The sequence below is a fragment of the Coturnix japonica genome, chromosome 3 (genome assembly GCF_001577835.2).
Source record: "Coturnix japonica isolate 7356 chromosome 3, Coturnix japonica 2.1, whole genome shotgun sequence".
In the NCBI taxonomy this organism is placed as follows: domain Eukaryota; kingdom Metazoa; phylum Chordata; class Aves; order Galliformes; family Phasianidae; genus Coturnix; species Coturnix japonica.
The window spans coordinates 55,667,036-55,683,965 of NC_029518.1; the positions used below are offsets into that span (position 1 = coordinate 55,667,036).

Below are 16,930 nucleotides of genomic sequence, written 5' to 3' on the forward strand. Positions count from 1 at the left end.
ATGGCTGAATGACATTTGGAGGTGAGGGACAGTGGGCCCCAGGGAAAGACCATAAATTGCCTCTGATCCTTTTGGAGGTGGAGAGAGACAGCAGAAGGTTTTCCTTGGATTTCATTCTTGTAATATGCAGATCAGGCACAGCTGCAGCCCAAGGAGATCCCTGAGGATTAGAACTGCACCTCTTAGCCCTCTCCTGAGCAATGGCATTTCTGCAAAAAGCAGAAGGAGAGCAAGAATCGCTATGCCCCAGACCTACCAACTGCATACTCCATTATACTTCATCCACAGAACAGGCTTTTCATAAGCATTTTGCAATTCCCCTAGCAAGACCTCTTGGAGCTATCAGTAGGAGAACACAATTTTACACATCAGAAAAACACACTATTTATATTTTCACATAGCAATGACAACAACAATAAACATAACTGATGCTAAAGCAGGAAGATGATAAGCCTGAAAAGAAGTGTGATTGAAAACTACCATTTTATGTCTAGACTGACCGCAGCATCCACCACACTATCACACTTCATAGATTTTCCCTCCTCAGTTTCATGCCACTTTATCAGAGCACTTTCTCCCCCCATCTCCTGCACAAATCTCTATGCTTGTTAGCACCTGGGTCTCTGTCATGCAGGATCTGTAATGACATCTGCTACAGTTGCTTTTAACCTAGCAGACTGATTGGCAGCTCATTGTTCCGCGTCTGGTATCGCTGAGATCAAGTCCCAGATAAGCCCTGGGTAGGAAAGAAGTTTTGGCGCCCAGTATCTCCAAGGATATCACGTTGATGATAACTAAAGGTCACCTCCGGATTCAGTGTGCTATGAAACCAAACCTCAGGCATTCTAATGGCATCCTTGCCTTTCTGTCTGCTATGTAAATGGTTTATATATGACAGGAGACTACTTATGTAGCTTTTAGCAGCCTGTAAGTGAACATAATTCTGATTTTAACTCACCAACTATTATTTCTGCTCCATCCCTCAAGTATGCACAGCAAAAGGAAGAATAATGTTTACGTACAATCCACTTGTCTCTCAATACAACATTTATAGCTTACACAAACTAAAAAGACATCCTGTAATTCATTCCCACTGTTCAGCACTGGCAAGGCCAAACAATGACTGCTGTGTCCAATGGCAACCCAGCACCAGAGCTCTGCATAAGAGTGTGGCATAAGAGTTCATTTTGTAAACATCCAGTGCTGTCAAATTATTGAATGTATATGCAAAATTTACATGTCTAAGAAGAAAAAAAGGAAGCAACATCCACAAATAAACCACTCTCCTGTTAGGTACCGTTCTTCAGCTACAGAATCAGAGGTTGCACAGTTGTTTCCAGATAGGTGCCACAAATTGACATGGACAAAATAAATTAGTAGAGGGATGGTGAACCTGAAGCTCATTTTAAGTCCAGTGCAAGTGGAAATTTTACTGGAAACTGTAAACAACCATAACAAACAAACAAACAAATAAATAAAAGGCAGGATAGAACAGCCTTTCTGGTATTTCAAACAGCAAGAGAATATGCTGAAGCTACATATCCAGAAAAGCTGCATTTAATAGATACGGTTTCACATAGCAATGTCATTTCAGATTGCTTATTAAGTACCTCAGAATAGTTCACCGAAGATGGCTGTAGGACAATATAATTCAAGTGAAATAATGGACCATAGTCAGCGTGATGTCAGATCACTTGGATCGTGCAGAATGTTTTATTTATATGTCAAGAAACAAACCTGGAATTTTAATCTTTTTCACAAATAATGATTTTCCTTTCTCATCTGTTTAGCACAACTGAATCTTGAGGATGTCACCCATTTGCCTCATTGAAGAAAAGAAACTATTCAGCCTTTCAATAAGGTTTCCCTGTAACATTGTCTGTTCTGCATTATCAAGGCTTTGTCTTACAACTTAGAAGGTAAGGTTTATTCTCAAGACTATTACAGATTGCAGGACAACATGAAAATCCATCATGTGAACACACATTTTTCCTGTAGTCCGCTTTACAGGATCTCCACATTCTCAATGCCCTTCCTTCAGACTGAAAACATACTGCTGGCCTATGCTTTTTTTCTCTAGAATTACAAATAATAAGCAAATAAATATTTTAAAAACATAAAGAAAGAAAAGGAAATCAATCAAAGAAATGTGAACAATCTGGCTAACACTGTCCTCTAGTTGTTGTGGAGCCAGCGAGGAGAAACTGGAGGTCTTTGATATTCCCTCCTTAACACCTCCACCAGCTGAATGACCACCTCCAGCTGGGGTGGGATTGCTCCCTGCATATGGTGTCCCATAATCATGAGGAGCCTCTGCCAAACCGCAACCGGGAGCATCTGTGCGATGCTGCAGCCTAAACTGCTAAAAGTCACTTTTCTTATAGGTGTTCACACTTGATTATAGATTTATTTCCTGGTTATGCAGACTCACCCTGTATGTATAATCTTTCATTACATTTCCTGTCCAAAATATGGTACGTTGTAACATGAGAGTTTTCCTGAGCAGTGAAAGAGAACAAGGTAGTGTTTGCAACCAGAAGAGGAGAAGCCTAATACCATACAGGAGGGGCAAAGAATGTTTACAAGGGTGGATAGTGATAGGATAAGGGGGAATGGTTTTACACTGAGACAGGGGAGGTTTAGGTTAGATATTAGGAGGAAGTTTTTACACAGAGGGTGGTGACACACTGGAACAGGTTGCCCAAGGAGGCTGTGGATGCGCAGTCCCTGGAGGCATTCAAGACCAGGCTGGATGTGGCTCTGGGCAGCCTGGTCTAGTGGTTGGCAACCCTGCCCATAGTAAGGGGATGGAAACTAGATGACCATTACAATCCTTTTCAACCCAGGCCATTCTATGATTCTATGATACAGCTCATTACTACGTTTACATTTACAGTACGAGAAAGTCAGTACAGTTTCATTCGGCCTTCTTCTAAAGTGAAATTACTTTAATAAAACATATGAAACCCAAGCTTCAGCACCAGACCCAGCATTACATTGTTAAAGATGGAGCGATCTCTCTGTGGGAAATTTATGAGGAGGGAAAATGTCCTTGCCTTGGTATTTTTATAGTATCCATACATTTTTTTTAGTGGAGGATGAGGAGATCCAAGATGTTAATGACTATTCAAAGTGTCTTTCACCTTGATGGAGGAAAATAACCTGCCACAGCTCCTGAGCCATGTGTTTACAGCCAGGTGCAATTGCATCCTACAAACTCAGTCTCTAAATGAGAAGCACAGGAACTTTGTGAACTATTTTTTTCTATTTGTGACCAAATACAGCACAATCTGAGGGAAAACAACAACAAATAAACAAAACCTGCTGCTTAGTTTTGTTCCTTTAGTTTAGAAAATGAGGAAGCAATTTCCTTCAGAAAGTAGGTGCCACAGAATTAGGGGTATTTTTTTTTTCCCTAATATTATGTTCACAGTTTAAACATTGAAACTGGAGTATCAGTAAGTGCTTGTTGACTGTTTAGCACAGTTAGGTTCTATTTTTATTTACAGCAGTATCATTTCACATGTCACAGTTCACCAAAAAATACAAAGCTCCAGTTCCAGAGCTGTTACTGAAAATGCCTTTTTCTCCTGAGCAGCAGCTTTTACACTGAAACATAATTAACAATATAACGCATCACTGCGCTCCTCGGCAGCTTCAATTTGCAAACAAACTGGTGCTAATCTCCATCAAATCCCAGCATTGCTGTCTCCTCAGCTTCCCTTTCTCCCCAGCCTCCCGCTCTAAATTCAGAGTCATAAATATACAAGAAAATGTGTGAAGACACTTTCTGAAGAGACATAAAATGGAGAAGAGTGTCTGTTATGTTCTTGCTCAAAAAAGCTCATGTGCCTTTTAGGCACTGCAGCCCATATGCTTATTTGCTTAACAAGTTTTGAAACCCATACTGACACTAGCCAAAGCCATGCTGTAATATCCTTTACTCAGCTTAGGGGTTTTTCCCTCTCCCAGGATGCACACCTGTGAACAACCCCAGAACAACTCAAACTGCTCACATTAAGTGCTCACTGTACCATCTGACACACTCCTGCTGGAACTGTGGCAAGTGCAGATCCCAAAACACCGAGCTGATTTTAGCTCCCACATCACTGCCTCAGACTTAGTGTCTTCCTCTTCATCACCTCCCATTTAGTGATAAGCCATCTATTCACATGCATCTGAGCCCCTACACTCTCTCTTGTGAGATCGAGTCTTAAAAAGAACTCAGTTGAGAAAGCATGTGTCTCCTTGCAAGGCCAAAAATATAGGACAGGCCAACATGAATACCAGAAAAATCAAAACTAGATCTGCACATACTTTGTTCAGCTGTCTAGATGGCCTCGTTTTCTAATGAAGCAGCTCAGAATGGCATGGGATGGACTGGAGCCAGAACCACCTGCCAGCTCAGCTCAGCTCAGCTCAGCTCATGTGTGGTTTGTTGTTGTCACCCTGGAATTTGAAAATGTTGTCCAATGTTGTCACAGCCTTATCAACTTGCTTACAAGCTTCTGAAAAAGAGACTGGTAGTCTTGCATCTCAGCAACACAATTCTTCTTCTCACAAGGTCAGTGGGTCTAAGCATGTTTCCTCCATGCTCATCCCGCTTTTAAAAACACATGCTCCCATTCATTGTCACACCTACATCTCCTTCACTCAATGCACACATGAGCTTTCAACAAGCTTTGGAAAGCACTGATTTCATTTGCATTTATTTGCAGGACACAAAATCAGAAGGGAGGAGTGTTTGACTCCATAGTCCAAAATCCGAATTTACACCACCAACAAAGCACATTTGAATTCACTGTTATCTTAAACACTTTTTCCTAAGCTACAGGCAGTAAAATTTTACTTAAAAAAGCACAGAAATGAGACAAAATAATGACCGTTTCATAATATACGCTTAGAAAACATTCATAGTCAAATAAAGCAAAAGCTGGTCAAGCAATCAAATATACTTTAAAGTTCCCTTTTGAAAAGAAGCATGTCCCTGTATCTCATCTTTCACTTCTTCCAGAGCACAAATTTGTATTCAGTTTTAAGCAATAGCTTTTTATAGAAATTTAAAGAAAAATTATAGAAATTTAAGGAATAAACAACTTTGCAGATCTTTACAGTACAAAGCTTTAACTGATATTGTTTGGATGTCAAAAGAGGCAAATATCACTCCATGTGAACTTGCAAAATAGGTCAGCTGGGTAAATTAGTTCAGTTTTCTTCTGTTCTATTTAAATTAAACAATTACTACTTCTTTCTGAAGGAGGGTCCAGATTTCTTTGTTCTCTCTTTACATGACATAATTAAACTCTCTACAAAGGCTGAGTTATTAACTAGTCAGTTAATTAACACCGAGACTATACAGTTAAATCTTGTATTAATTCCTTTCAAAACAATTGAGTTCCTGTAACAGTTTCTATGGTGAGAAGCATGATTTGTTATAGCTCACTCAAAACAAGTAACTGTCTCTACTTAAATGGGATTACAGCAACTAGATTTCCATTCAGTTATTTTAATAATCAGTAAAGTTTAATGAATTTGTATTATGAATATATACTTATTTCCGTTTCAAAACTTGGTAGAAAAAAAAAAATAAGCTGGCTCTATTAAATCTGTTTGAGAATTTGTTCCCATTTTTTCTAACTGCTACTTCCAACTACCTCTCAGTAATGAGAATCTGGAAGGAGCAAAAGTAAACAGAAATGAGTGAATCTATTTATAAAAGGAACTGCACAGAGAGTGTGTGCACTCTGTTTAAACTATCAGTAGCAAAGCTACCAAATTCAGAACAGCAAAAGCTATTGTTGTCCTCTCTGTGTCCTTTTTGTAAGGACATCGTGCCCTGGCTCTGTGATATGTGTGTTCCACATTGGAGTGAAGAGCTTATAACCACATCAATAAAGGGATGCTTCCATTAGTAACTGGGAGAGGTTTTTTATTCAGTTTAATTCCTTTCACAATTCTAGCTTTTCCAGCAAACAAACGAAAGTTTAAGGGGAGAGAAAAAAATATTCCTCAAACACGCACATGCTCATCTTCTTAAGCTTTTTATAAGCTCTCTGATGTAAACAGCAAGCACTGCTTGCGACAGTTTCCAAGTAATGAGAGGGAAGAGTAAGGAGGTGGCTGAAAGCACCTCTGGCTTGTTAATTCAAACTCCTTTATACTACTCAGGAACATATGTTCAATTACTGCTTATGGAGTAACTTTGACAACACTGACAGGAGCTTTTTGCTTGATGTTTGTTTAAGTGAGACTATATCTGCTGTAGAAGCAATTGCTTTTATTTTGTCTTTCTCTCCCTCTCTCTTTTTTAAGTAGAAGCAACCTACAGTCGTAATAACAGAGTAGTGTGTGATTGTGTTCTCTAGAGACTTCATCATCACAAGGTTTCACTGCATTCCAGCTCTTCTCAGAAGACACTTAAAGAAAACACAAGAACAGTGGTGTAGAATTTTTAATGTTTGAGTGTCCCAAGAAGAAAAACAAAAGATGTTAATATGTTAAGGAGCCTATCCCTACCAAGAGACCTTTTTCTTCAAAGCCTCAAAATCACATCTTTACAAATGACGACTACTTCCAAGAAAGCAAGAGGATTAATAGAACATGAGCATCACATGCAAACACTTAAGCAAAACATGTTTACAGAAGTCCCTGCTATTCATAATACTCCACTGAGCTCTAAAGAAAGCTTTTCTTAGGTTAACAAAAGCAGCTGCTCACTGAGTTAGACTTGAAGCCTGAAACAGAGTGCATGAAGTACACTTACAAATGATTTCACATAATTGAATGTAATCATATTAAATGTATTGCTAATGCAATGTAATCTCTTTTAAAGACAGGGATTGCAAACCTACATGCTGCTGTAATTACTTCTTTGTTATTTCTTAATAACTTGTCACTGTCCTTCTTCTAGACTGGGAAATAAAAGTCCCTCTTTGTTATGTTTCTCATGTGTGGATGGCAACAAGATCTTGACAAAAACTTCTCAGAGACTCAGCTTTGCACTTTGGATGGTGGGATCTTGGAACAGCTGATCCTGGAAGGGGTGTTCAGGATGCCGATGGCCCAACCCTGGAAGTAGGCTCAGAGCTGAGGCCAGGCCAGGTGCTTAAGGATGAGTGTGACTGGGGCTGGAAGCCCTGAAGATGGAGCCAGCATGGCCTTCCCCTGCAGCTTGCCCCACAGGGAGTAAACTTTTCCTTTGGTTAAGATGAGAACCCTCATATCTCCACCTCCCTTTCTCCACCACCTCCATAAGGCTGGGCCAGCCCTGGTCCCTTCCCTGAGGGAAGAAGCATTCTATTATGAGAGGGAAATGGGTCATGCTGACATCCCCGATGAACCTTAGCTACAGCACCATCCAAGTATGCCCAAGCAAGGCACTGCTCCAGGCAAGTCTGCAGGCAAACCACCATGCCTGGCATCTACCTCATCTTCTAGCTACAGGTTTTCTCCGTAAGAACATCCCACCCACCCTGGAACAATGGCAACAGAAACACAGAACTCTGTTCTGCTCCTTGGTTCCAGAGCAGCTTCCCTTTTTCCAAGGACAGTATATAAAGCCAGTCCTCCTGCTTTTTATTCATACAGCAGGAGAAAAGCTCCAACATTCCCACTGTACCTTGGACTGAAATTAAAATAAGGTGTCACATGATTGCTTCACATCTTGTTGCACCAGCTGCCAAATCTAACAGTGCTATGTAAAACTGCCTGGGTCCTGAGATATGTCGATATACTTCAGGTAGTGAGCAAACCACATCCTTCTGTGTGATACCATGAGGAAAACTCTAGTTACATTGCAAGCACTATTTTCAGGACTGCTTGTCCACTCAGAGATTGAACTTCCAGAAATCCTGTCTTCTGCTGCTTATATCCCTCACTGCTAACCAAACAATGTCTACAACAGACAGAAGAGACCAAGTTCTTCATATAAATACTTCCATGACAAATCTTACCAACACCATTCAACAAATACTCTCTTTTCTAAGGACTCCAACAGTAACTTTGTAGTTACTGATTACTTAGGAACAAAGCATACTACATATCGACCATCAATTACAGTTATTTTTGACAAGACAGTGGAAGGGCATATATTCAACTTAGTAACAATCTTTCTGGCATCACACGGTGGTGTGTGACAGAACACTTTCATTAGCTTGTGTGAAATATGCATCAGCTGCCAAGGCTTCTGGTTCTGTCTAAGCAGACACCTTGTAATGAAGACATCATAAATACCAATGGGTGAGGATCTCACCTAAAGAATGCAAATAAAGCAGGACTTGAAGATAGGCAAAATAAAATGTAAAGAATGTGTCAAATCCGAACAAAAAGGAATTCATTATCCAGGCAAAATACACAGTTACATAAATTTTATTAATGCCTGTCTAGTATCTCAGTCACTAAACAATGGTACAGAGATCATGAAATACCACACTTTCAAGTGTTTTCTGTAGTGCATATGATTGTACTCAAGCCCACAGAGCCTCCAAGTTATCTCCGAGAAGCTCCCCATTTGGAACATGTTATATCACGGCAAAAATTTACAAGCTCTAATGCAATAAAGTCTGCAATGTATAAAGAAGTAGTGCTAATAGTGCTCAGGGCACACAGACTGAAACTTTCTCCCTGGTTTTCATCATTTGAATTTTTGGTCATTCCTTTTCTATTAGGACCTACCACATCAGCACTGCTAGCCATTATGAATTTACAATTGACCCAAAGTGCTTTGGAGGATATCCTACAAGTCAGATTACTCCATTCAAAATAACAATCATAAAGAGATCTGAAGGCATCTGGATATGATTTATAAAAATGTTTTGTGTACTACAGCAGTATTCACTTGAATACATGTTTCTTCTTATTAGCCCCTCCTTACACAAAGAAAGGTGAATAAGTTCAGTCCTGCCCAAGGCTGCCTTCAAATCAGGGATTTTGATTTGAGAGGAAGAAATTGCCCCTACACAAGAGCAGCACCTCCTGAAAGGATGCTTCATCAGCTCAGCAGTTGCATTGCATGACTGAACACAGCTTCAGGTTGTTCAGGAGTCTATTGACAAATTAGTGGTTTCTCCATGGAATGCTGTGATCAAGTTTCAAAAGTAAACAAAAACAAAAAACAAACAAAAACAAAACAAAACAAAAACAACAACAACAAAAAGCTAATAAACAGTGTCCTGTTTGTCCAAGAAGGCTGGAAGGTGGCAGAAATGATTCCCCAGTCCTACACCAATGTGTGATTACGTCAGCAGACATAAACGCTGTGGGCTGCAAACCCACTTCACCTTCCTCATTCAGATGGAATGCACAGACAGGAAGTGAAAAGCCAACAGAGAGGAAGACAAGATGTTGCTGACATTACATATGTAGCAAAATACTGCCTAATGTGGATTACAGAAGAAAAAAAAGAAGGAAGCGGTTCCTGATCAGCAATTGTTTCCCTGGGATCCTCTGACAATACAGTGAAATTGCAGTTTTAATTAAAATCTGTGCCCTTGCAGCACAGCCTTAGCACAGAATTGCCATTATCTCTCAGGTTAGCAAGGAAAGATCTGTACTACATATCTGGGAAAGCACATAGAGAAGAGCTGCTGCTGCAAACATTCAGCACTTTCCATGTTGCAGCAAGTGAGCCGCAAGAGCTTCCAAGCAACTGCCTCAGCCTGGGTACATAAGCACAGCTCTACATTCAGAGACTGCTCAAAGTACACATCTTCCCACAGGCAGCAGAAATCTGACAATTTGGTGGAACCATTGCCTCCCTTTGCTGACAGTTTTTCAGGCTGAAGCCAGCCATGCTGCTTTGACTTTGGTAAGTCAAGCCAGAAGGCTGCTCAGAGCCCAGCTGCTGGCTGCCCCATCCCAACCCACCCTTCTGGCCTCAAACCCAGCCACTGCCCTCGGGCTGTTTCCCTTTCTCTGCAGGATGTCACTGCCCTTCCTTCCCAGACCTGCCAACATAACCCCAGGTGTTTCCACACCCCACCAGATGTGCCAAAGAGATTCACATTAAACACTCTCACTGGCAAGGTTTCCAAGACCCTCCGGATCCAGTTAAACTGAAGCAGACTGCACCTAAACACAGTACTACACCCCATACTCCTAGAAGAGAGGCAGTAATTCATGGTGCTGGGTGGGGTCGAGAGGCAGCAGAGGGTGGTGACCAGCTGGATGGTGACCAAAGGAGCAGGCCTGGCTTCACTGTATGCAGTATTAGGCAGCACCATGGTGCTCAGCCTTGCAAGTGATAGGAGGCCCTGACCCTTGCAGTGAGGAAGGTGGCTGTTCGTCCCTGTCACAGTATAAGATGAGGAGGCAGAGAAAGGTGTCACACCTACATACATTCTTGCTTCTGCAGAAGAAGAAAACATTTTTATGTGCTTCATTCCTCCTCCCTCTGACTAATATAAACCAGTTGAATGGAGTCAAATGTAATCACTACACAAGCTCAGTACTCTGAGAGTGGAATGCTGATTTTAATAATATTTAAATTATTTCTACAATATGTAAAAGACACGATCTGAAAGCAGACGAATATATAACAAGAAATTAGCATTAGGCACTAAGCACTTTTCTCAGTTGATTTAATTTGCACACATTCATGCACAGACAGCAATTCCAGTCAATAGGACTTGCACAGTAGGATTAAACTAGCAAAACCAGTAGCATCAAAGCTTTCTAGATCCAAACATCCATTATTTTCAAGAGAGGTAATGAAAGAGAGAATGGCAAATACTGTAACAGCATTAATATTGAAAAAGGAAGAAAGGAGAAAATTGGCAATTATCCATCAGTATCCCATAAACATAGCTCTTAACTTCAGTTATGTAACAGAAAAAAAATAATTAGAACGATTGCCGCTTAAAAGACAATAAGAGCAGTAGTTATTTTAAAAGGTCCTACTAGATAAGCTGACGATACATTTTCATATTAATCCTGATTATCTTTCTCCTGTCATAATGCACACATTGTTTTGATGCTATTCTATGAAAAGAAAGCAGAAGAGGAAGTTCGGATGCAGCCATAACCAGAAGAAACAGTAGTGACAACAGGAAACAAATAACATCCTGATCAAAAACTTGTAAGGAGCTCAGAGAAACTGACTGTGGAAGAGTACATTTTATTGTGCCCACAGCAATCAAGTATTTGCACTGAGGCAGGATAACAAAGAAAATTGCTGCTCTGTAGGTTATTGACCTGTATCAAAAAGTATTAAATTAGGGGTTAGGAAAGCAACAGATCAGTTTATAAAGTTGAGGAACAACAGCAGCACTGCCATCTATCTCATTACTGGAAACATCTCTGAAACAAGAGTTTATTTGAACTGACTGCAGAGGATAAAATGCATCATCAACACATCTCAGAGACTCTGTACTCCCAAGGAGCAGAGAAATTGAAAGCTGTAATCACCAACCTTGTGAGCAGCAGAAGCTACGATGTTCAGCATGCATGATTTTTCTGGTGCCTAATGATATTAATGCTTGCTACTGCCCTCCCCTCAGTGGGGGAGTCAACATCACCTCTGCTATCTCCCTGGTCACCAGCAGTGTTGAGGTGTGTCAGAATTTCATCACTTTGAAATCTCTGCTCTTCTGTTGATACTGGATGAAACTGATAACCAGGGGTAAAAATAATAATAATAATAAATTACTGCAGGGCTATGAGTGGAGTTATCAGTTGGGCACCATTATTATTTCAACTTCATCTCTGTAGGAAAACAGGTGAAAAAATATAGTCAGGACAAAAGGGAGGAAATAATATACAGAAATCTCAAGCTGGGAAACCTCCTACAATTATAATTATTATGTCTGGTATAGAAGGCATTATTATATGTGTGAAAAGATAGATTTTGGAGCTTTTCACAGACTGATCAACATTCCTGACTTCCTACAGTTTCTGCTAAGCCACATTCACAGGTTGCAATGAAAATCTGGATGATCTCCATGTCCTTGCAAAAATTTAAACGCCAGAATCTCAATCCACTCTAACACAGAATATTTGACTATCCAAATTCTAAAACGTAAGTACTTGACTATTCAAATAGGCCTACCAGAAAAGATCTATTGGATGTAGTTTTATTATTATCGACTTTTGGTGCAGGTAGTCAAAACAATACCATGGGAGTGTCCAGCCTGGGTGCCAAACAGCAAAATAAATCAAGTCATCAGCAGCCTTTGAGAAACAGACACTTTAAAGGACAAAGACAGCCTTGGGATAAGGCTGATTATGTCTTTCTGGCATGTCTGGTATTTAAGTGTGCTTCCTTATTCTCCAGAAAGCCACAACTTTGTTACATGTCTTCTGAAGATAAGTCACTGCTTGAGATTACTCATATACAAATTGAGTCAATATGATACAATAGCAAGTGTTGGCATTTGTCGAGCCTAACATAATAGGCTGATAATTCATTTCAGCGTGAGCTATCGCTCAATTCTTAATTCTCAGTTAGATTCATAGAACCATAGAATCACCAAGGTTGGGAAAGACCTAAAAGATCATCCAGTCCAACCGTTCACCTATTACCAATAGCTCCCACTAAACCTTGTCCCTCAGCACAACATCCAGTCTTTCCTTGAACAAGCAGTTGTTTCACTGCTCACAAAACTGTCTGGGAGAACAAGGAACATGCTAAGATGTGCAGTTAATGAAAGTTCTCCAGCACTCAAGACATGGAGAGAGAACACAAATTTCCCTTGCTGTTCCCCCACAGCCTCCTTTTTTCTACAAAACAGAGGTAAGTAAGGTCCTGCAGTGCACTCAGCAGAGGGATAAATCAATAAATTGCAGGAAGAAGCCCAATACAGACAGGGTACAGTCTCATGAGAATCATCTTTAGCTGATGGAGAAAAGTACACATGATTCTCCCAGGTTCTGAAAGCCAAGGAAAGCAGGTACATTCTGAATGATATATTAATAACGTCCATCATTATACTGGCATAAAATATTATTTGAACAGGGTCAACCTACAAATGGATGTAAGGGAACAATTTCACTCTTCCAGGCACATTAACAATATGCAATGAGTTTTTTTTCTCTCTGTATTTTATGACTTTTAAAATTTGTCTTGATTTTGAAGCCTATTAATATTTTCATAGTGTTCTGATGCACGCTGTGCTGCTCTGCTTAAGTTTGTAACTGTCTTGACATATCTAAGACAAAATAGATAGGTCTATCACAATGGAGTTTATTTCAAAATGTCTATGGAATGAAACTTGCTAATGGTAAAGTGATCATTTTCAGAAGTTAATTAGATATTTCTAGTGAAGTTCCAATTTATTTTCACTTCCACACAAATGTTTTCTATCAGTCACAATGTAACATTTCAGAAATAATATAACAGAGACATTTATCGTTTCAAAGGGAATAATAATAAAAGTTCAAAAAAATACCCAACCAACCAACAAAACAGAAAATATCCAGACCATCATCATCCCTATGGCTTTTCCAGTGAGGAAAGGTAAACAAATAGTTATGGCTTTTACTTCACACATTTTCAGGCTCCAATCTGGCTTTTGCTGTGTACAAAAGGGGATGAAAATATACTGGGTGAGCCAGCACACCCTATCTATTTTCACATTCTTCATTTTTAACTGTGCTGCTCCCAAAGGCAGCTAAGACTTTCCTGAAATTAACAAAATCTCACTACTTTCCAAAATTGAAACAGTCAAGAATTGGGTGTATTTGTACCAACCAAACAGCAGGATGGAGACCACTTCATGTATTGCTGCAGGAATATTTAGAACACTTTCACTTTTTCCTTCTCTGAAAGCCCTTGCCTGGCTTTCTGAGTCCACAGAGAACTTTTAACAAATGTAGAGGCTCATCTATCCTAACTGAATTCAGAAAAGCCACCTTACTAATAGAATTCTGTTGCAACCAGAAAAATTCCTTCTTGTCAGTGGTAAAAATAGTCTTTTGTAAAGACTGCCCTCACAATCACAGAAAGGTGAAAGTCAGTGATGTATTTTAACTGATTTCCCAGGGCCATCTTCTGCATTGACAGACTAAGGGTTACTTCATTCCCTTGTCATTCAACTTCCGTTACAGACATCATGCACAAAACTTATTTCTCAGAAATTTATTTTAATCTTACTAAGCAGTACCACCACGTGAACAGAGCAGATTATTTTTACTCCGTACTTTTCTATGTTCTTAGTACTAATTAATTTGATTGTAGAAATAGAATCTGAGAAAGAGAAACCGCAACGAGAGCACTTCTGTTTGCTTTCCTGCTTGAGGAAAACGTCACTTTAGTTTTCTCCCCGATGAGATGCAATCTCCCGATGACATCTACTCGCAGTTTATCCCGGCAAATCCTAAGCGTTAGAACACAACCCTTACAACATCACACCTGGTGCCGAGCTGCAGGGTAGCGCGGCTCAGACTCTCCCGGTGACACGATGGGACGCCCAGCAGCAGCTCCCCTACCCACCAGCTGCCCAAATTGCCCCGTCTCCCCGTCCTGCTCACCAGCCGCGTACTCGGCACACCGAGGGGATGCCCGCAGGGCCGGCCGTCCCAGCACGGACACGCATTACCTGCACGCCTGTAGGTCCCCGCTCGGCGGGGCTCAGCCAGCCGTAGGATCCCGGCTCCGGGCGCCGCTGCCCCGTCGCTCCGCCGTCGCCCGCCGGAGCGCCGCCCCCGCGGGGAGCCCGGCCCCGCCGGCGGCCGCCCCCTCGCCGTCCCGGGGCCGCGCTGCGGCTGCAGCCTGACGGAGCGCTCCCGGCAGCCGGGACGCGCCCCGAGCGGCAGCTGGGGAGCAGAAGCTGTGCGTGTTCTCCGCGAAGTGCTGCCTTGGGGACAGTGTAGCAAGTTCTGTGTGTGAATGGTTGCGTTCCAGTGAAAACACGAAAGTTAAGACCTGGCTTATTAGGGTGTGAGGAGGAACCATCCCGCTCTGAACAACCGCTTGCGTGAAATTGTGTCACAGTACGCAGGCATTGAAAGCTTCTTGAATGATCTCGAAATTTTAGACATTGATTTTGACATAGTTCTTATGTCATTCCAAACGACTCCAGACTATTCACCCTGAAATCCCTTTTCAGAAGTCTCATTACAACTGGTGCAAATCTACCTGAGCCCTTATCCTTCCATTTACCTCCAGCCGAAGGATGAGCGACTCCCACATAGGTTTTCCATGTATACCTGATACTCAGGACTATACAGATTCAGCTAAAGATGAGTATTGCATCTGGGTTTTTCAGTGCTTACCCTACAAAATACATCAAGCTTTTTTATCATCATTATATATAATAACAATTAAAAGCAGTGGAAAAGTTAGAATTTTATCTATTTTTAAATTGGGGTTCTGAACCTCAAATCCCCCTTTTATTACTGTCTTCATTTTTCTAGTGTGAACAAGAATGGCTGGTATTCGTTTTCAAGATTTTTATCCATATTATTACAGCAACTCAGTTTACAATGGGAGCTTTAAACACCCGATAACTCAGTGGGTGGTTTAAAATTGGTTGATTATCTTGCATTTTCATCAGACCTTTCCAAATATACCCTCAAAATATAAGAGCTCCGGTTTGGAGTCATGCCATTGCACTCTCTAGAATGTTTTTTCCTAGGATATAATTTACTACATCTCCTTTAATGATTAGTCACTTTGTCATTTATTTTATTATTGGGTCATAAGGTTTGATATCTACAAAACAAAACAAAACCCAACAAAATAAACAACAACAAAAAAACCCTAATGACTACTATTTTTAGCTTAATTATGGAAATAAATGGTAGATGTCTTTCATTTTCTGAATTAGAAAAGATTTACTGAGACACTGCAATTATTTGCCCATGAAGGCAATATTTATGCTGCTGACTTGTATTCAGCAGCCCATTCTTGCTGCAGGAATGGGAAGTCAGTGTGCTGTTCATCTCCAGTGTCACCTCCATTTTTTACAAGGATGCATGAGGAAAGAGAAGAAGACTAGGCCCAACTGTGCATTTCTCCACTACAGGTATTTGCGCCAAAATACAGGATTTATGGATTTAACTTGCCAACATAATCTGAAGGCCTTGACATCTTTGTAGAGCATCTGGATGTTTTCAGGGAGAAAACCCAACTATTGCTTCAGACTGATGTGGGAATGCTTCTTGAGGTGACGCTCACCTCTCCTCATGCAGCCCAGGTCTACTGCATCCAGGCCGACTGGACATGCATTGTTTGGTACGGAGGCCTTCAGACACCCAACCTGAATCAAACTCATGATGGGTGTCCAGAAGGTGCCAATAAATGAGATGGTTCCTATGAGGCAAAAGATTCTTAAAGGAACTGCAAGCTCCCAGTAAGAGAAAAATCCTTTCTGCAAAAGAGCAAGTCAGTGACCTCAGTGATATTCAGTAGTGAAGAGCAGGAAGGCCAATATCTGGGAGAGCTGGGATTCACTTATCAAAGGGGTGACCATTTGTACGGATAGTTTAAAATCTAGTAAAATAATGACAATACTTCCAACTGATACTGACCCATTAGTCCAGGAGCTGGACTCAGTGATTCTTATGGGTATATTCTGACTCAGGTTATTCTGTGATTCTCTGATTGTGGTTTTCTGCTCTTGGCATTCCTGGACACAGAACAATCCACTTAGAGACCTTCTCCACTGTAAATGGGTATTCCTTTGATACAGTTTCATTTTTTCCCTTCTTACAGCAAAATCGGTGTCACTTGAAAAACAGATTTTATACCTGAAAGCCTTGCTAAGAAAGTTTTGATGCAGCTCTGTGCAATTTCTATATACTTAGACATATGGAGGATTAGGAAAAATCCTAATGTATTTTAATAATATTCATTCCAAGCCTTTCTTTACATTGTTGGATATTTCTGGTAGGATACAATAGAAGATTAAATCCCAGATAGCCTTCTAATGAAATCGATTGTTATCATAAAAAAAAATCCAGTGAAGAAAATACTGTAGACTAATATTTTTTAATT

The 16,930-nt window shown here is 40.6% G+C and overlaps 1 protein-coding gene across 4 annotated transcripts in view; it reads right to left on the minus strand.

The window, feature by feature from the left end:
• PKIB (cAMP-dependent protein kinase inhibitor beta) overlaps positions 1-14,650 on the minus strand; it is a 51,986-nt gene extending 37,336 nt beyond the window's left edge. For 2 of the 4 annotated variants that reach the window (XM_015858792.2, XM_015858790.2), the window contains exon 1: positions 14,532-14,650. The gene's annotated coding sequence lies outside the window, so the exon portion shown is untranslated. Of the gene's footprint in view, positions 1-14,463 lie in introns of all 4 variants that reach the window. The other 2 variants (XM_015858793.2, XM_015858791.1) reach the window with 2 other exon arrangements.
• Positions 14,651-16,930: the final 2,280 nt, after the last annotated feature.